The sequence below is a fragment of the Leptodactylus fuscus genome, chromosome 7, assembly GCF_031893055.1.
Source record: "Leptodactylus fuscus isolate aLepFus1 chromosome 7, aLepFus1.hap2, whole genome shotgun sequence".
Lineage (NCBI taxonomy): Eukaryota > Metazoa > Chordata > Amphibia > Anura > Leptodactylidae > Leptodactylus > Leptodactylus fuscus.
In genome coordinates this window covers 107,753,785-107,769,611 of record NC_134271.1, presented here as the reverse complement: position 1 = coordinate 107,769,611, position 15,827 = coordinate 107,753,785, and the positions used below count along the sequence as shown (strand labels likewise).

General features: G+C 41.1%; 1 protein-coding gene across 4 annotated transcripts in view; it reads left to right on the top strand.

Moving 5' to 3' along the window:
- The window catches only part of DAAM1 (dishevelled associated activator of morphogenesis 1), a 149,890-nt gene that overhangs the window by 46,646 nt on the left and 87,417 nt on the right, over window positions 1-15,827 (top strand). For 2 of the 4 annotated variants that reach the window (XM_075282743.1, XM_075282739.1), the window contains exon 2: window positions 5,224-5,275. The exons of 1 other annotated variant lie outside the window; for it this stretch is intronic. The gene's annotated coding sequence lies outside the window, so the exon portion shown is untranslated. The remainder of the gene's footprint in view (window positions 1-5,223; window positions 5,276-15,827) is intronic. One more of the 4 variants, XM_075282740.1, reaches the window with a different exon arrangement.

Sequence of the window (15,827 nt, the reverse complement as noted above, 5' to 3'; positions counted from 1 at the left end):
ATAACCCTCACCCCAGCGTATCTAATACAGAATACTACAGGATATTCCAAAGTGGTACAACACCTGGGCACAAACAAAGTTCTGCCTCCTTACTTGTACCTGCTAGAAAAGCAGTACCCAGCTCAAAGCTATAATATACTTCAGCCGAACATTGATCACATACAGTATCTGTCAGTGATGGACTTAACCCCAAACCTATCTAGAGACACACTTTATGTAAATGGAGACAATGGCCTTCACCCATCTACTTTTCTGTAACCTAGATCACAGTATGATGTTGGGTGTACACTCGTCCCTATGTCAAGTAATTGCACAAATCTTGCAATCACCTTAGGCCTGAGGCATGCTACCATACTAATGTCCGCTAACACAAATTTTCTCTCTCAAAAAATGAACCATTATAATATATCTAAAGAGTTCATACACAAAGTTGGTCAAAAGCCTCAATGCAATTTTAGTAGTGGGGATATCCAGGAAAACGGCCAGAATGTGTAGTGTATATAATGGTACTGAAACTGTCATGGGAAATTTTGCCTGGATAAAGAGATGGACTTATAGAGAGGTTCGTGTATGTAATTTTAGATCTATAACATTTTCTGCAAGCTCTTGCGATGCCTGATTCATAATCATATATTTATTTGTATCATTTAATAAGCAGCAAGAATTTTTCTACACTGCTCTTTTATGTACACAGCCAGTAACCGAATGGTACCAGGATAGTTACATGGCTTACATATAGTTACATATATACTATATACTTTCTATTGACTAGTCTGCTGCTTATATATTCATTCTCTTATTAGTAGTCACACTAGACTTCATCATGTTACTCACAGTTCCTTATTGTAATTGTGTAACCATATAGTATGCTTCCTCACCTTGCTAGTAGTCCAGCTCTTGGAAACTGTGTTGCGATCCCTTTCAACGTCTTGCGCAATGTGATTAGTGGGTTCTGCTGGAACTTTTAGCCCGACTGGCGGTTGCTTGTTCACTCGCTCCTTTTCCAAGGCTGTGGCATTACTGAGACACGGCAGGGAAGCATCAGCAGTTTCTTACTCTTCCCAGAAGAATGAGTGGTATTGAATAAACTGAGTATGAGAGTGGTATTAAATAAACAGAAGAAATATTCTCTGTGCACTGTGGGTACAGTACTTGTGCAAGCTGTTTCTACTATAATTGGGTTGGTTATAGTTGGACATGTCTTGGAATGTTCCCTATTCAGTAGCTAACAAGTTACACTCCCCTGGAACTGGACCATATACAGCTTAAAAACTAAAGAAAACTGACAGGATTTGTCATAATACTTCTAGGACATTTCACCACCTCCACCAAATGCAATAACAAGACCAGACCAAGGCCACTCACCCAAGTAAACATCTTTATTTGGTGGGTCGGTTGCCTCCTTGGTGCTTTACTTTAAGTTTCATTGTGTTCCTATGTACTACTAGTAAATGCTCTGTAAATAGTTGGAGATATGGCCTCTGCCCTTGTAGAGGTACACTGCAAAACAAGTTGTTGTATGTCTTGCAGTTCAAGTTTATAAGAACCGGCAATGGTTAGCCAAACGTGTTGAGTTCTGTGTGTTTGCTATAGACCTGTTTAAATAGAATAGAACATTAGGATTGTTCAACTACACTCACCGGCCACTTTATTAGGTACACCATGCTAGTAACGGGTTGGACCCCCTTTTGCCTTCAGAACTGCCTCAATTCTTCGTGGCATAGATTCAACAAGGTGCTGGAAGCATTCCTCAGAGATTTTGGTCCATATTGACATGATGGCATCACACAGTTGCCGCAGATTTGTCGGCTGCACATCCATGATGCGAATCTCCCGTTCCACCACATCCCAAAGATGCTCTATTGGATTGAAATCTGGTGACTGTGGAGGCCATTGGAGTACAGTGAACTCATTGTCATGTTCAAGAAACCAGTCTGAGATGATTCCAGCTTTATGACATGGCGCATTATCCTGCTGAAAGTAGCCATCAGATGTTGGGTACATTGTGGTCATAAAGGGATGGACATGGTCAGCAACAATACTCAGGTAGGCTTTGGCGTTGCAACGATGCTCAATTGGTACCAAGGGGCCCAAAGAGTGCCAAGAAAATATTCCCCACACCATGACACCACCACCACCAGCCTGAACCGTTGATACAAGGCAGGATGGATCCATGCTTTCATGTTGTTGACGCCAAATTCTGACCCTACCATCCGAATGTCGCAGCAGAAATCGAGACTCGTCAGACCAGGCAACGTTTTTCCAATCTTCAATTGTCCAATTTCGATGAGCTTGTGCAAATTGTAGCCTCAGTTTCCTGTTCTTAGCTGAAAGGAGTGGCACCCGGTGTGGTCTTCTGCTGCTGTAGCCCATCTGCCTCAAAGTTCGACGTACTGTGCGTTCAGAGATGCTCTTCTGGCTACCTTGGTTGTAACAGGTGGCTATTTGAGTCACTGTTGCCTTTCTATCAGCTCGAACCAGTCTGGCCATTCTCCTCTGACCTCTGGCATCAACAACGCATTTCCGCCCACAGAACTGCCACTCACTGGATGTTTTTTCTTTTTCGGACCATTCTCTGTAAACCCTAGAGATGGTTGTGCGTGAAAATCCCAGTAGATCAGCAGTTTCTGAAATACTCAGACCAGCCCTTCTGGCACCAACAACCATGCCACGTTCAAAGGCACTCAAATCACCTTTCTTCCCCATACTGATGCTCGGTTTGAACTGCAGGAGATTGTCTTGACCATGTCTACATGCCTAAATGCACTGAGTTGCCGCCATGTGATTGGCTGATTAGAAATTAAGTGTTAACGAGCAGTTGGACAGGTGTACCTAATAAAGTGGCCGGTGAGTGTATATGTGTGAGTCTTATACTGTAGTAGAAGCTAAGAGTTCAAGATGACTACAGGGGACAGGAGTGTATCTTACAATCCACCGCTACTCTGACAGCTTAATTGTGTGTGTATATATGTATATATATATGTATATATATATATATATATATATGTGTGTGTGTGTGTTTTCTATTTATTTCAGTGTAACCATAGCTATCCAATTGATTGACATTAATGTATCATGTGTAATGTCAGCAGTCTGCACCAGCTGGTGTACTAACACTCTCAGCAAGCGCAGTCACTTGTTACATTCCATACAGTACTGGGTCCTCTAAGCTGCTATGCTTGTGCACATACATCTTCCAGGAGTATACCTGAACCCTATTTCTTTCAGACTGCTTCACTAGCCGCGCCCCATCTGAACATAGGTTCCTAGTGTATTTTTCCGATTGCATTGTTTCTGCATGACTATTGAGCTGTCCTGCATGTAGACTTCTGGTTTGTTTATTGGCTACTCCCATGTCCACTTACCTGATCTACCTATGTCTCTGACCTTGGCTTGTTCCTGACCCATGCTATTTTGCTGAATGTCCTGACAATTTGCTTGTATCTGACTATTCTTGAACTTTACCCATCCTGACATTTGGCCCTCTACCTGACTACCTTATTGCCATCCCTTTGAGAATGTGCACCAATGTCTCCCTTGTCCAGCCATCACCAACACCACAACAAGAGGTAGCCACCTGTTAGCTAACCCACAAAGAGGACCTCATCTCTGTACAGGGCTTAAATGGTGGAAACTGGGGAAGTTACTTGGACAACACACCTTGCTTTAGCCCAGAGTCAAATCTGTTAGGTGGGACAGCAAGTTCACAACCTGCAGATTATCTTTTATTTCTTCAGTTGTGTTCTATACAAGTTGATATCCGCTACAAGTAAGGGGTCTACTAGAAGTGCACCCTCCTTTCCAAGGGCAGCCAATGTTATGTATATGCCTTTACTTCAATACATATTTGACAAATTATATAGTCACTATTAGAAGGTGACAACCGCATTTGTCACTTTTTGGCTGTTCAATTTCAAGTTGCTGTATACAGCTTTGACGGCTGATAACTTGAGAGTTGTAAATTTGTTTCCACCATGACCTTTCGGAGGTGTTTGCAGATAACATTGTGAGTTGACTGTCAGAACATTTTCATGTCAGACAGTCCTTGTGGTGTCTGGCAGACCAGATGGAACTAGTAGAATCCATACCGCTCTGAAATCCCTCTACTTTTCTATCAAAGCATTCCAGGATCTTCCTTCCTGATGTGCCTGCTTCATTACCTCTGTTGTCTTCACGACTTTTTATTTATCTTTATTTCTTATTATTTCACACCCATATATTATCCAGAGACTGTCATTGTCTGCATTACTCCATTTCTCCAATGGAGCTCACACACTAGGGCCAATTTCTTGGGAAGTCCATTAACCTATCCATGCGGTTTTAGGTGTGTATGTCGTGCCCACATTTGCAGTTGGTTTTGAGACCTGGGACCCAGAGCTGAACAGGTGAACTGAGCTACCCACTGAGCCACTGGGCTACCAAATGGAGTATGCATTTATGTAAAGGGAGCTGGGCTAGGGTCCACTCACATTACATAAAACTAACGATATGGGAACTTTCCACTGTTTCATCTAACCTGATTTATTAGGCAATATCTGTGACAAAGAACATACACCTTGAAACAATGTGAACAATGCGGAGTGTCATTTTTGTTTTACAAATATTTGTCCTCTATGCTGGGGAACTCGTCGTTCTTGTCTGCGAAACAATACCAAGTAGATATGTAAAGTTGAGTTTAGAATGATGTTATAGGGATACAGGGAAACTATAGGGTTAAGATATATTTTTTGTTTTCTTTACAGGGAACCTATCACCACTTCCATCAGCTCCAACTCTGTTCTTTAATAGGCGTTGCTTCACAGTTGGAACTTTTTCTCTAGTTCCCACCATTCCTTTGCTCACCAACTCCAATTATCTACTATCCACAGGACAGGGGTTATAAGTTGCATATCAATGGGGTTCCATCCGATGGGACCCCTACCAACCACTTGCACCTCAGTCTGAGTAGCAGGGGGATTGGGCAGACCGTCTGGAGCAGTATATCTGTACAGCCATTGCTTCATTCAGCCTGGGTTGCAAGGTACTTGAGCCCTTGTAGATCTATTGGTTTCAGCTATACCAAGCTACAACTTTTTCTCTAAATTATGGATAGAGGAAAAATTGCATTGCTGAGTAACGTCTGATAAGACATACATTCTGTTTGTTCTTTGACAGTGCATGGATTTTATCTTCTCTAAAATACTACGGGCCAATGTAAAAAAAAATGTATTCCTTTATTTTCAGGCACCCGTGTGAACCTTGTCACTAAGCTGTGAAAAGTAGGAAGACTTGGTGGGTAAGTGAACAATGCAGAGTGGTCTAGTAGCACTTTTCTCATCCCTTCATATAGGATTTCATGGCTGGGAGCAGACGTTATTGTAGCAGCGAGTTCTTCACTTCACCTCCTTAGCATATTATGGCAGCTAATGAGATTTACCAAAGAACAAGTGCATTTATTTTTTCAACTAAATCAAAAACAAAACCGTTACATAAAGGGCCAGAATATGTCAATTCCCATGCCTTCACCATTTAGAACGCCCTAGTATTAGGTATGCAATGTAGTGCTAGCTGCTTTGAGGAGGTGAACTGAAGAGCCCATTGTAATTTCTAGTGGAGGAACAAATCCCTACATTCACAATGATAATTTTATCTGAAATATTATGCATTCTGTGGTGAAAATATATTGGAAAAGTTTTGTGGAAAAAAATCATTTCAGGTCCCTGCTGGTCATCAGACAGATCGCTACATTAATCCCTTCCCACTCTGCGCCATACTACTACATTGCGCCAAGCATATAGGCAACACTCCGGCATGACTTCAGGTCTCTGCTGTGTTATATAAACCAAGATATTCCTATAATACAAATAACATCTATGATTTTATATTATGTGAAATGTATTTATGTGCCCTCAAGTAAGACTGAAGTATGTCATATATCATCCTACTATTTCAGGGGCACAGTAGTAAGTAATTATGCTTTACTGTGATCGGGACATTTTTCCCAGGGACAGATTCATTTTCCTGAAATAGACATATTAGACTTTGGAGTGATATTAGTCTGTGGAGTTTACAATCAGCAAAATTCTCTACGATGTAATTTTACATTTGGGATGGCTATACGATGGCTATATGAGATACCAGACTGCCACCAAACACCTGCGCACTTCCCTTGGACGTGAAGATGGCATGCAGCCATTGCCATACACCCCTGGCATCTTATTTCTCCAGAATAAAAGGAGATCCAGCACACCCAACCCATCTCTTCTCCAACTTCTGCCACCAAAGAAATACACATACAGCTTTTGGCTTGCCATCTAATGTGCATGATCAGTCTTAGAGATTCTTTCAACCCTTCTGTTTGCTTTAGTGATATACTTGCATTCCCTCTAATATGAAAGTTCTGAAGCATCTTTTCTTAAAACTTGTGACTTATCCCTCTTGGGCACGTGTGAATAATTTTACAACTGGGTGTCACAATTCTTGTCAAAGGAAAGTATCTCTACACCCTGTTTAGTCAGTGCGGATGGAGACTCTGTTCAGGGGCACACCCTACTGATACAGGTATTCTGTTTAAAAAGCGTAAAGGGGTTGTTCCAAATGGACACTAATCACCTTTTATTTACTTGTATATCACCATCATATTCCGCAGAACTTTAGAGATCTTGTCAACACTGTCCAAAGTAGGGCTCACAATCTAAATTTCCTATCAGTATGTCTTTGGCGTGTGGGCGGAAACTGGATTATCCAGGGGAAACCCATGCAAACGTGGGGAGAACATACAAATTCCTTGCAAATGTTGATTCAAACCTAGGAATCTAGCACTGCAAGGCATCAGTGCTAACCACTGAGCCACCATGCTGTTCCTTTCTATGTTATAGGTGTTAAATTTCTGATTATCACTCATGTGATTACTAAAATGGGGGGTGCCGAGCCTCCTGTTCCTCCTCACTGCATAACGGCAGTGGCCAAGTTTGGACCCTGTTCCACTATTCAATGTCTATAGTTGGCAAAAGTCAAGTGCTGTACTTGGTAGTCTCATATACAGTAAATGGACCGCTGCTTTGTTAAAAACCCATACACTCTGCAGTTGTGCAGCGTGGGGTGCCTGAGACCCTTATCCAAGTGATCGGTGGGACCCCTGGCAGTCAGACACTTGTCACATATCCTGTGGCTAGCATTTTCAGTAGTAGGTTAACCGACAACAGATTAACCAGCAATAATTCCCACCCTCTCTGCTTTGCATAAGGATTGGCTTACAACAAGGGTTAAATGTCTGGGGGGATTTATCAGCTTTTGGCACTGGGGGTTGCTTGATAAATCTTTTCCTGTGCTAATGCAGAACACTGCTGGGACCCCCCTTTGCTGCCACAGATCGCTGATGAAATGTCGTGTCTGGTTAGCATTTCAGGTTTGCTTGTTAAAGGCTTGTTCGTCTTTTGAAGTTTACGTTGACCTAGGCATGCTTTTATTGTATCAACTGTAACATTCAGGCTGTTTGAAGAGCTCCTGTTGTAAAAATAAATGACCCCTTCACACAAGACATGTTTTCCATAGGGAACTTCTATCAAAAAGAAAATTAACTAGTTTAGGCATGGCACCGCTCCTCTCCCGTGGACTCTTCTGTTCTCTGTATGTTTCTTTTAAGTATATGCTTATTGGGTAAAGATTACATAATGTTTAAACTTCTTTTACACTTACATTCTCCAGTAGTTTTCATCCAGATTCAAGTGGTTGTCCCACATGAGCCCGTCTATATGCTTTACTAAGGTACAGTGTTGGCCAAAAGTATTGGCACCCCTGCAATTCTCTCAGATAATACTCAGTTTCTTCCAGAAAATGATTGCAAGCACAAACTCTTTTGTATTAATATCTTCATTTATTTTGCTTGCAGTGAAAAAACACAAAAGAAAATGAAAAAAAGTCAAATCATTGATCATTTTACACAAAACTTCAAAAATGGGCCGGACAAAAGTATTGGCACCCTCAGCCTAATACTTGGTAGCACAACCTTTAGACAAAATAACTGCGAACAACCGCTTCCAATGAGTATCTTACAATGCTCTGCTGGAATTTTAGACCATTCTTCTTTGGCAAACTGCTCCAGGTCCCTGAGATGTGAAGGGGGCCTTCTCCAAACTACCATCAAGAGATCTCTCCACAGGTGTTCTATGGGATTCAGGTCTGGACTCATTGCTGGCCACTTTAGAAGTCTCCAGTGCTTTCTCTCAAACCATTTTCTAGTGCTTTTTGAAGTGTGTTTTGGGTCATTGTCTTGCTGGAAGACCCATGACCTCTGAGGGAGACCCAGCTTTCTCACACTGGGCCCTACATTATGCTGCAAAATTTGTTGGTAGTCTTCAGACTTCATAATGCCATGCACACGCTCAAGCAGTCCAGTGCCAGAGGCAGCAACCCAACCCCAAAACATCAGGGAGCCTCCGCCATGTTTGACTGTCGGGACCGTGTTCTTTTCTTTGAAGGCCTCTTTTGTTTTTCCTGTAAACTCTATGTTGATGCCTTTTCCCAAAAAGCTCTACTTTTGTCTCATCTGACCAGAGAACATTCTTCCAAAACGTTTTTGGCTTTCTCAGGTAGGTTTTGGCAAACTACAGCCTGGCTTTATTATGTCTCTGGGTAAGAATTGGGGTCTTCCTGGGTATCCTACCATACAGTCCCTTTTCATTCAGATGCCGACTGATAGTACGGGTTGACACTGTTGCACCCTCGGACTGCAGGGCAACTTGAACTTGTTTGGATGTTAGTCGAGGTTCTTTATCCACCATCCGCACAATCTTGCGTTGAAATCGCTCGTCAATTTTTCTTTTCCGTCCACATCTAGGGAGGTTAGCCACAGTGCCATGGGCTTTAAACTTCTTGATGACACTGCGCACGGTAGACACAGGAACATTCAGGTCTTTGGAGACGGACTTGTAGCCTTGAAATTGCTCATGCTTCCTCACAATTTTGCTTCTCAAGTCCTCAGACAGTTCTTTGGTCTTCTTTCTTTTCTCCATGCTCAATGTGGTACACACAAGAACACAGGACAGAGGTTGAGTCAACTTTAATCCATTTCAACTGGCTGCAAGTGTGATTTAGTTATTGCCACCACCTGTTAGGTGCCTCAGGTAAGTAACAGGTGCTGTTAATTACACAAATTAGAGACGCGTCACGTGATCTTTCAAACAGTGCCAATACTTTTGTCCACCCCCTTTTTTTATGTTTGCTGTGGAATTATATCCAATTTGGCTTTTTGACAATTCTTTTTGTGGTTTTCCATTGAACAAATTAAATGAAGATGATAATACCAAAGAATCTGTGATTGCAATCATTTTCTGGAAGAAAATGAGTATTATCTGACAGAATTGCAGGGGTGCCAATACTTTTGGCCAACATTGTATTTGGAGTGGGATTCTCCTATATCAGCCAGAACAGAGAGCTGCTGTATTGGAACATCTCTTTTTGGCAGACTTGACCTGACCATGTATTACCGGGTCTGCCATTATTTATATGAATGGCCACAATGTGATAATACACATTTCTACTGCAGCTTCCACCTGAAGAATCGTCTGTTTATCAGGGTGCTGAGAGTGAGACCTGCAGGGAGAAGCTGATCGCCTTGGTGGCCACATTGGTCTGTAATGGAAAAACACTTTCAGGTCCAAAATTTTATGTTGTAGGCGTAGAATTTCCATTTTGTGATACAAAATCCAATATATTTGATAGGTCAGTGCTAAATTTCTAGCTTCATCAGCCATCAGGCAGCGTTTAGGAATTAACTTCAGACTTGCCTATAACTAAATAATAAAATAAGGCTCATTTTCTGTTCAGTTGAGTAACAATCCTTGTTGAAAAGACTGGACATACCCTTACGCTGGATTTGTCATATGACTGACACTAGCGGCAACCAACGGACTCCACATATAACAAATCTGATGGTTTTCTGATCTGGTTTTCATCATTTTGACGGGAAGAATAGTGCAGCATGCAGCTCCATTGTATAGATACTATGTTAATGGGAACAGAAGATGAGTTGGCATCCAAGAAACTACTAAACTCAGATTGTTGGACATCCTGTTCAGGTTTTTAAAAAATCTATTTTCCAGTAAGCTGTATCATGATATATAGTAGAAGCCATTCTATGGATCGGCTCCAGTACTTTGCATTATATTCACATCCTGTTTTTGAGTCCTGCATTGCTGTCCTGTTTTTCCCATTGGAGTTCAATACTGCTGACTTTCTAAGAATTCACATTACACTTGCATCTGGATTAAGAGGATTAGTGAGAATAGACATCCGTAAGAGTTTTATTGGCACCCAAAAGGCAGCAATGATTGGCACTTATATGCAGCGTGAAGCCTGTGACACATGGGCGTCGGGGCTTGTCTATAACTGCATGCTTACCGTAACCTTTCTTTTGCATCATTTATTCTATTCTGCTAGTATTTTAATAATGGAACCGTTCTGGCCCAGGGGGTTACTGGGATGGCGAGATGGAATATAGGTAGGTTACTATAGCAACAAGCGCCACAGCGCTCTTTCTGCCGTCATGACCTTTTTTTTTTCCTCCCCCTCTCACCTGATAACAGGTTTTGCATATTATGTTTATAGCTGAACTGCCATAAGCCTAAAATAGTGGGATCCGTTGTCCTCTTTGCCCCTGGAGGCATTGTGTATCCCTGCTGAAGTGTTTAGGATAGTGTTGTCATGTACCTGAGAGAGACACAAACACACACACACACACACACACACACACACACACACACACACACACACACACACTATTAATAATAAATATTTGTATTATTATATATTTTTATTGCTCAGGCTTTTATATTGACTTTATGCATTGTCTGATTTTTCCTGAACAAATTTATGCAAAAACAAAAAAAAAATAATTATATATATATATATATATATATATATATATATATATATATATATATATATATATATATATATTATACACACATATCTTGTGCTGACCATAATGGATGATCCAAGACATAAGTGATAATCTATAGTTCAGTACACTGGCTGTCAATCCCTACCTGAGCGATAATCAATTAGACAGATCTCATGAAAAATTCTTTAATTTACCTGCAATATATTGAATTACGCCCTTCATTACAGCTGACTAACTGTGTTCAGCTATAGCCAATGTTTTTGCAGCAGAAAAGTGTCTAATCCTGGATGTATGGACGAATTGTTAGTTTAGAGAGGGATCTGTGAATACCTGGTGTCTGGAATGTGAACTGAGAGACTGTAGAGATTTTATATAGCGGTGACAGAACGTAGCCCGGCTCTATGGAGAAGAATGTAAACATTCCCGTGCGTACTTAAAATTAAAAAATATCCCATGTCCTTCTAAGCGCATAGCTGAGTCCCCCAGCACTCGCCAGTGCAAGCGCCATGTCCATATTTAGAGGTAATGCCGGGTTAGTATGGATTTTGTTACTTATTCATTGAAGTGTGATGTATGAGCCTCTGAAAGATGAATTGTTTTGAGTTGGGCTTCAATTGAGTTTTGCTGAGGCATCTGGTCAAGTCACGTGTTTTTCTGAAATCCGTGCTGAATAATCGCACACCTTAAATAGCTATTCTAGAAGGACCCTATAAGATATCTGACTGAGGTAGAGGATGGATCAATACACTTTGAGTTAAACTGAGCCATAATGCAGCTTGGTTCAACCTTTGCAGATAGCCATGTCCTTTTTGAAGCTTCAAAATCTTGGCAATCTTCTATAACCCCTTTGTAATGGAGGTGATCTGCTATGTGAGAGGGAAAGAAACAAATAATGCATGTGCTATATAAACCAGCACCAGAGAGTAATTCATTTAGGAATGGTGGACATTTTGGGAATTGGGCATCTAAAAAGTGTTGTATAATTTGGACTCCTGTACATGAGCATATTGTAGAAGTTCCGAGTTGTAGGGAGATGTAATATGCACCCTAACAATCTATGGAAACATACACCGATGTACAGTACATCCATTCACAGGTCATATAGAGTCAGACAGAACTTGTGGCTGCATTGTATGCATTGCTTCACAGGGAGAATGTGTACTTCATAGTGCCATCAGCATGTTTGTGCGTCCTTAGACTCACTCCAGATGGCCGTACTATATAGTCTTTATAATACAGACACATTAGCAGCTTTATATTTACCAAATGTGTAATCCAAAGGTATTTAATATCAGAGTGCCTTCCATCCTTCATTCATTTCTGTGGATGGTTTCAATCTGTTTTCATGGATCTAGATAGGACCTTCTCTATATTATTGGAATGGAACATCAAAACACCCTTGCATGCACGCTCAGTCATGTGCATAAAGCCTAAACCTTAGGCTGAGGACACACTGGGAGGCATTGGAGTTGGTTTAGCTGTGATCCATAATGACAGCAATGAGGCTCATATTCATATCTCATACATATGCTGCAAATATGTGCAGCACTACATGACCTGTGCTGCAGGTTCTAAACCTGCAACATGTCAATTATTGCTGCAGGTCTTACTATGATGGAATTGCAAGTTTGGGGTGTGTGTGTTTTTTTTTTTTTTTTTTTTTGCAAAGATAGCTTGCAGGAGAACATACATCCTCCTGGTTTCCCAGACAAATTCAGTTCTCTTTTTGTGTTCTTAGCCTATGTGTTAACTTTTGCCATTTAGTAATATGTAGCAAGCAGGAATGACTGATGGTGTCTGAGTGTCTAGCGGGGTTATGTCATTGCTCATGTGCTTGCTCTGATACAATCTTTAAATATGGGCTTGTGTTTGTGGTACACGCAGCCTTGTCAGATGATGTTCTCAGAAAAGCCTTTTACAGTTTGAGGAAGAAAAACCCAACTGTTTCACGACGGGTGGGGCCAATTTTTGGTATTTTGTCTTTTTTTTTTTTTTTTTCACATTTCAGAATTCTGCAACAGTATTGCAGCATGGGAATTGCTGGACTTGGTAACTGCTCACTCACTTTCAATAGCTGTTGGCTGTAGCTAACTCATTCCCTCTACATCAGGGGTAGGGAACCTTCGGCTCTCCAGCTGCTATGAAACTACAACTCCCAACATGTTCCATTCACTTCCATGGGAGTTCCAAGAATAGCAGAGCAAGTGTGCATGCTGGGAGTTGTAGTTTTGCAACAACTGGAGAGCCGTACGTTCCCTACCCCTGCTCTACATGCTTGTGTTCTCAGTGGGGTGAGGAATAACCACCTCTGTAGGTGGCTCATGTCCCTTTTGATCCTTATTTCGATGTTATTGCACACTAGTTGGTCAATCCTTAATACCAAAATTGACAGATTTGGCCAATGTAACTAAAGCTAGGTTTGCACAGCGATTTTGGCTGTGACTCCTGTTGCATGACCAAAGATCGTAGTGTCTCCATGCAACTTCACCAATGTAAACCCAAAGACTCTACAAATGTGACGTATACTTGCCAAAAGTTTGAACACTAATGGATTTTTGTTTTTAGTAACTAGAAGTCAGACACATCTGGGTTGCAGTTCGAGATGCAAGGCAGCACTGCGTTCTTTAATTGAACTATTGAGGTCCCTGCTAAAAGCTAATGTGTATAGCCCATTTTTAGATTTCAACATGCCCAATTCTTTGTTTCCTTGGGAGATAACCCAGTGTCAAAACCTCTATGAAAACCATGAAGCCTATGTGTTGCCAAAAGCAAAGATGTTAAGCTGGACATGTACAAATTCATGTGAGCTAGGTGTGCTGTACATTTGTTCAGTGATTTTGTTGTGATTGTCTTCAGTATCATCTGTATGGAACAGACCAGCTATCTGGAGAGGATTCTTTGATGCAATTTCTGCCACACTTATCTTGTCTTCTTGATGAACAACCTAAGTTTGCTTGTTTATGTGGAGGTAGATGTGGGCCAGACCTATGTTCTACCAACAGCTGTTTCCTGTGTACGGCTTAAAAGGAGTCTTCTGCCTCCCCGAAGCATTTGCTGCTGCCTCCACCATGTTACAGAGCACATTACACTGATAATTATTGTATCTCTGTTATATATATATATATATATATGTGTCACTTTTCTAGATTTGGAAAAAAAACAACAACTTTGAAGTCTTACACAAATGAGGCAGTTGGTGCACAGGGGGTGGGACTTTTGCTCCCTGGAGCACTGGTCTTGCCACTTGGACCCCTGCTATCTCCGTTCTGCACCACCCTGTGCAGTGTGAGTTCATCCTCCCACCACTATAACCTCTCCCATCCTACTTGAGGACCACCTCCAATGATCCAACTTACCGTACTTATTTGTATAAAACTTTTCAGCAAGTTGTGTTTTGTTATTGTCTTAAGAGTTGATAACCAGGCCTCCTCTTCAAAAATAACGTTACGATCTCTGTGCCACTTTACAATATACGTATAAAGTTCAAAGGATAGTTGGAGAGTGAGTGTGGAATAGAAGGTGCTTATACCTTTTAAGGATTTTATATGATCATTCAAGAATAGAGAGACCTTTTAATGGGAAAGTCAGTGGTAAAAATTGGATTTTCCTAAGAGTGGATCAGATTTGGAGAAATATGTAGAATTTGTGTTTCTCAATAGTTTATAAAATTCTATGTAGATAGTCTTACACACCCTACAAATTGTCCATGATCTATCCCTCCTCTTCCCCACACTGTTGGAGAGGTTGTGGATATGTAGGCACTATTATACATATTTTATGGGAATTCAACTGCTTTGGCATACAATAAACCTTTTGCTATCTACTCAACACTATCATTCCACCAGAATTAGGCCTGGGAATAGAAAATGTCACAAAACCCTATAGAACAGTATTATTCCATATAATTCTGTCAGCCCTATCATTCAAATGTTAAAGCAAACCGTATTCCTACTCTCCCAACCATCATAGAGAAAGTTAATAGAAACTACCTTTAGCGAGCCTTCACACGGAGTAACGCCGGGCTCAATGTGTGCTTATTTTTACTGGCGTAGAAATGCGAGGGTAGCATTTACGCTGCGTTTTTTTACTATGAGTGTATACGCGGCGTTTTCGTCCTCGTTTTTTGCTCACGTAAACGTTTACGCAAGCAAAAAACGCGGCCGAAAACGCCGCGTATATGCTCATAGTAGAAAAACGCCGCATAAATGCGACGTAAATGCTACACACGCATTTCTACGCCAGTAAAAAATACGCACACATTGAGCCCGGTGTTACTCCGTGTGAAGGCTCCCTTAGGGTGAGGCCCCACTGCCTTTAAAAAAAAATAATAAATTGCGGCAAAAAATATTTGCAGTTTTGTTTTTGTTTTTTTCTTTTAAATGTCAAAATGTAAGTGGAAAATGGATTTTTCTTTTCTCAGGACCCATTCCTGTGATTGTAAAGAATACAGGGCCTCTTACGGGGCACCATTCACAAAGTACCTATGTGGCCCAATATGAACAAGTAGCAACGCCTAACAGGCCCTGTGCATCCAACGTGGTTTATCATTATTTCAATACCTGCACATGAACTGGAAATAGTAGAGTTATTAAAATGTTGTAATGTGTAAGCTCGGCTTCATACATACTCATTAGACCTAAGCCAGTAATTTATGCCTGATAAAAGAAGGTGTGAATGATGACTAATAAGTGATTGTATGCTAATGGATCAGACATGTAATTACAACATACAGTCTAAGACATGTAAACCAGTGTAGACAGCTGTTGTTGGGACTGGGAGAAAACTGCCTTGTCATGTGTTTGCATTTCTCCATACACCTTCAGTGTCCCTGTTCTGTATCTGCATAGCTACATCATGCAGGCTTGCTAGCCTGGGAGGTTTTTCCTTCCATGGGCTGGTTAGCTGAGGCCATCCAATGACGACTGTGCTATTCAGATAAGGAGGA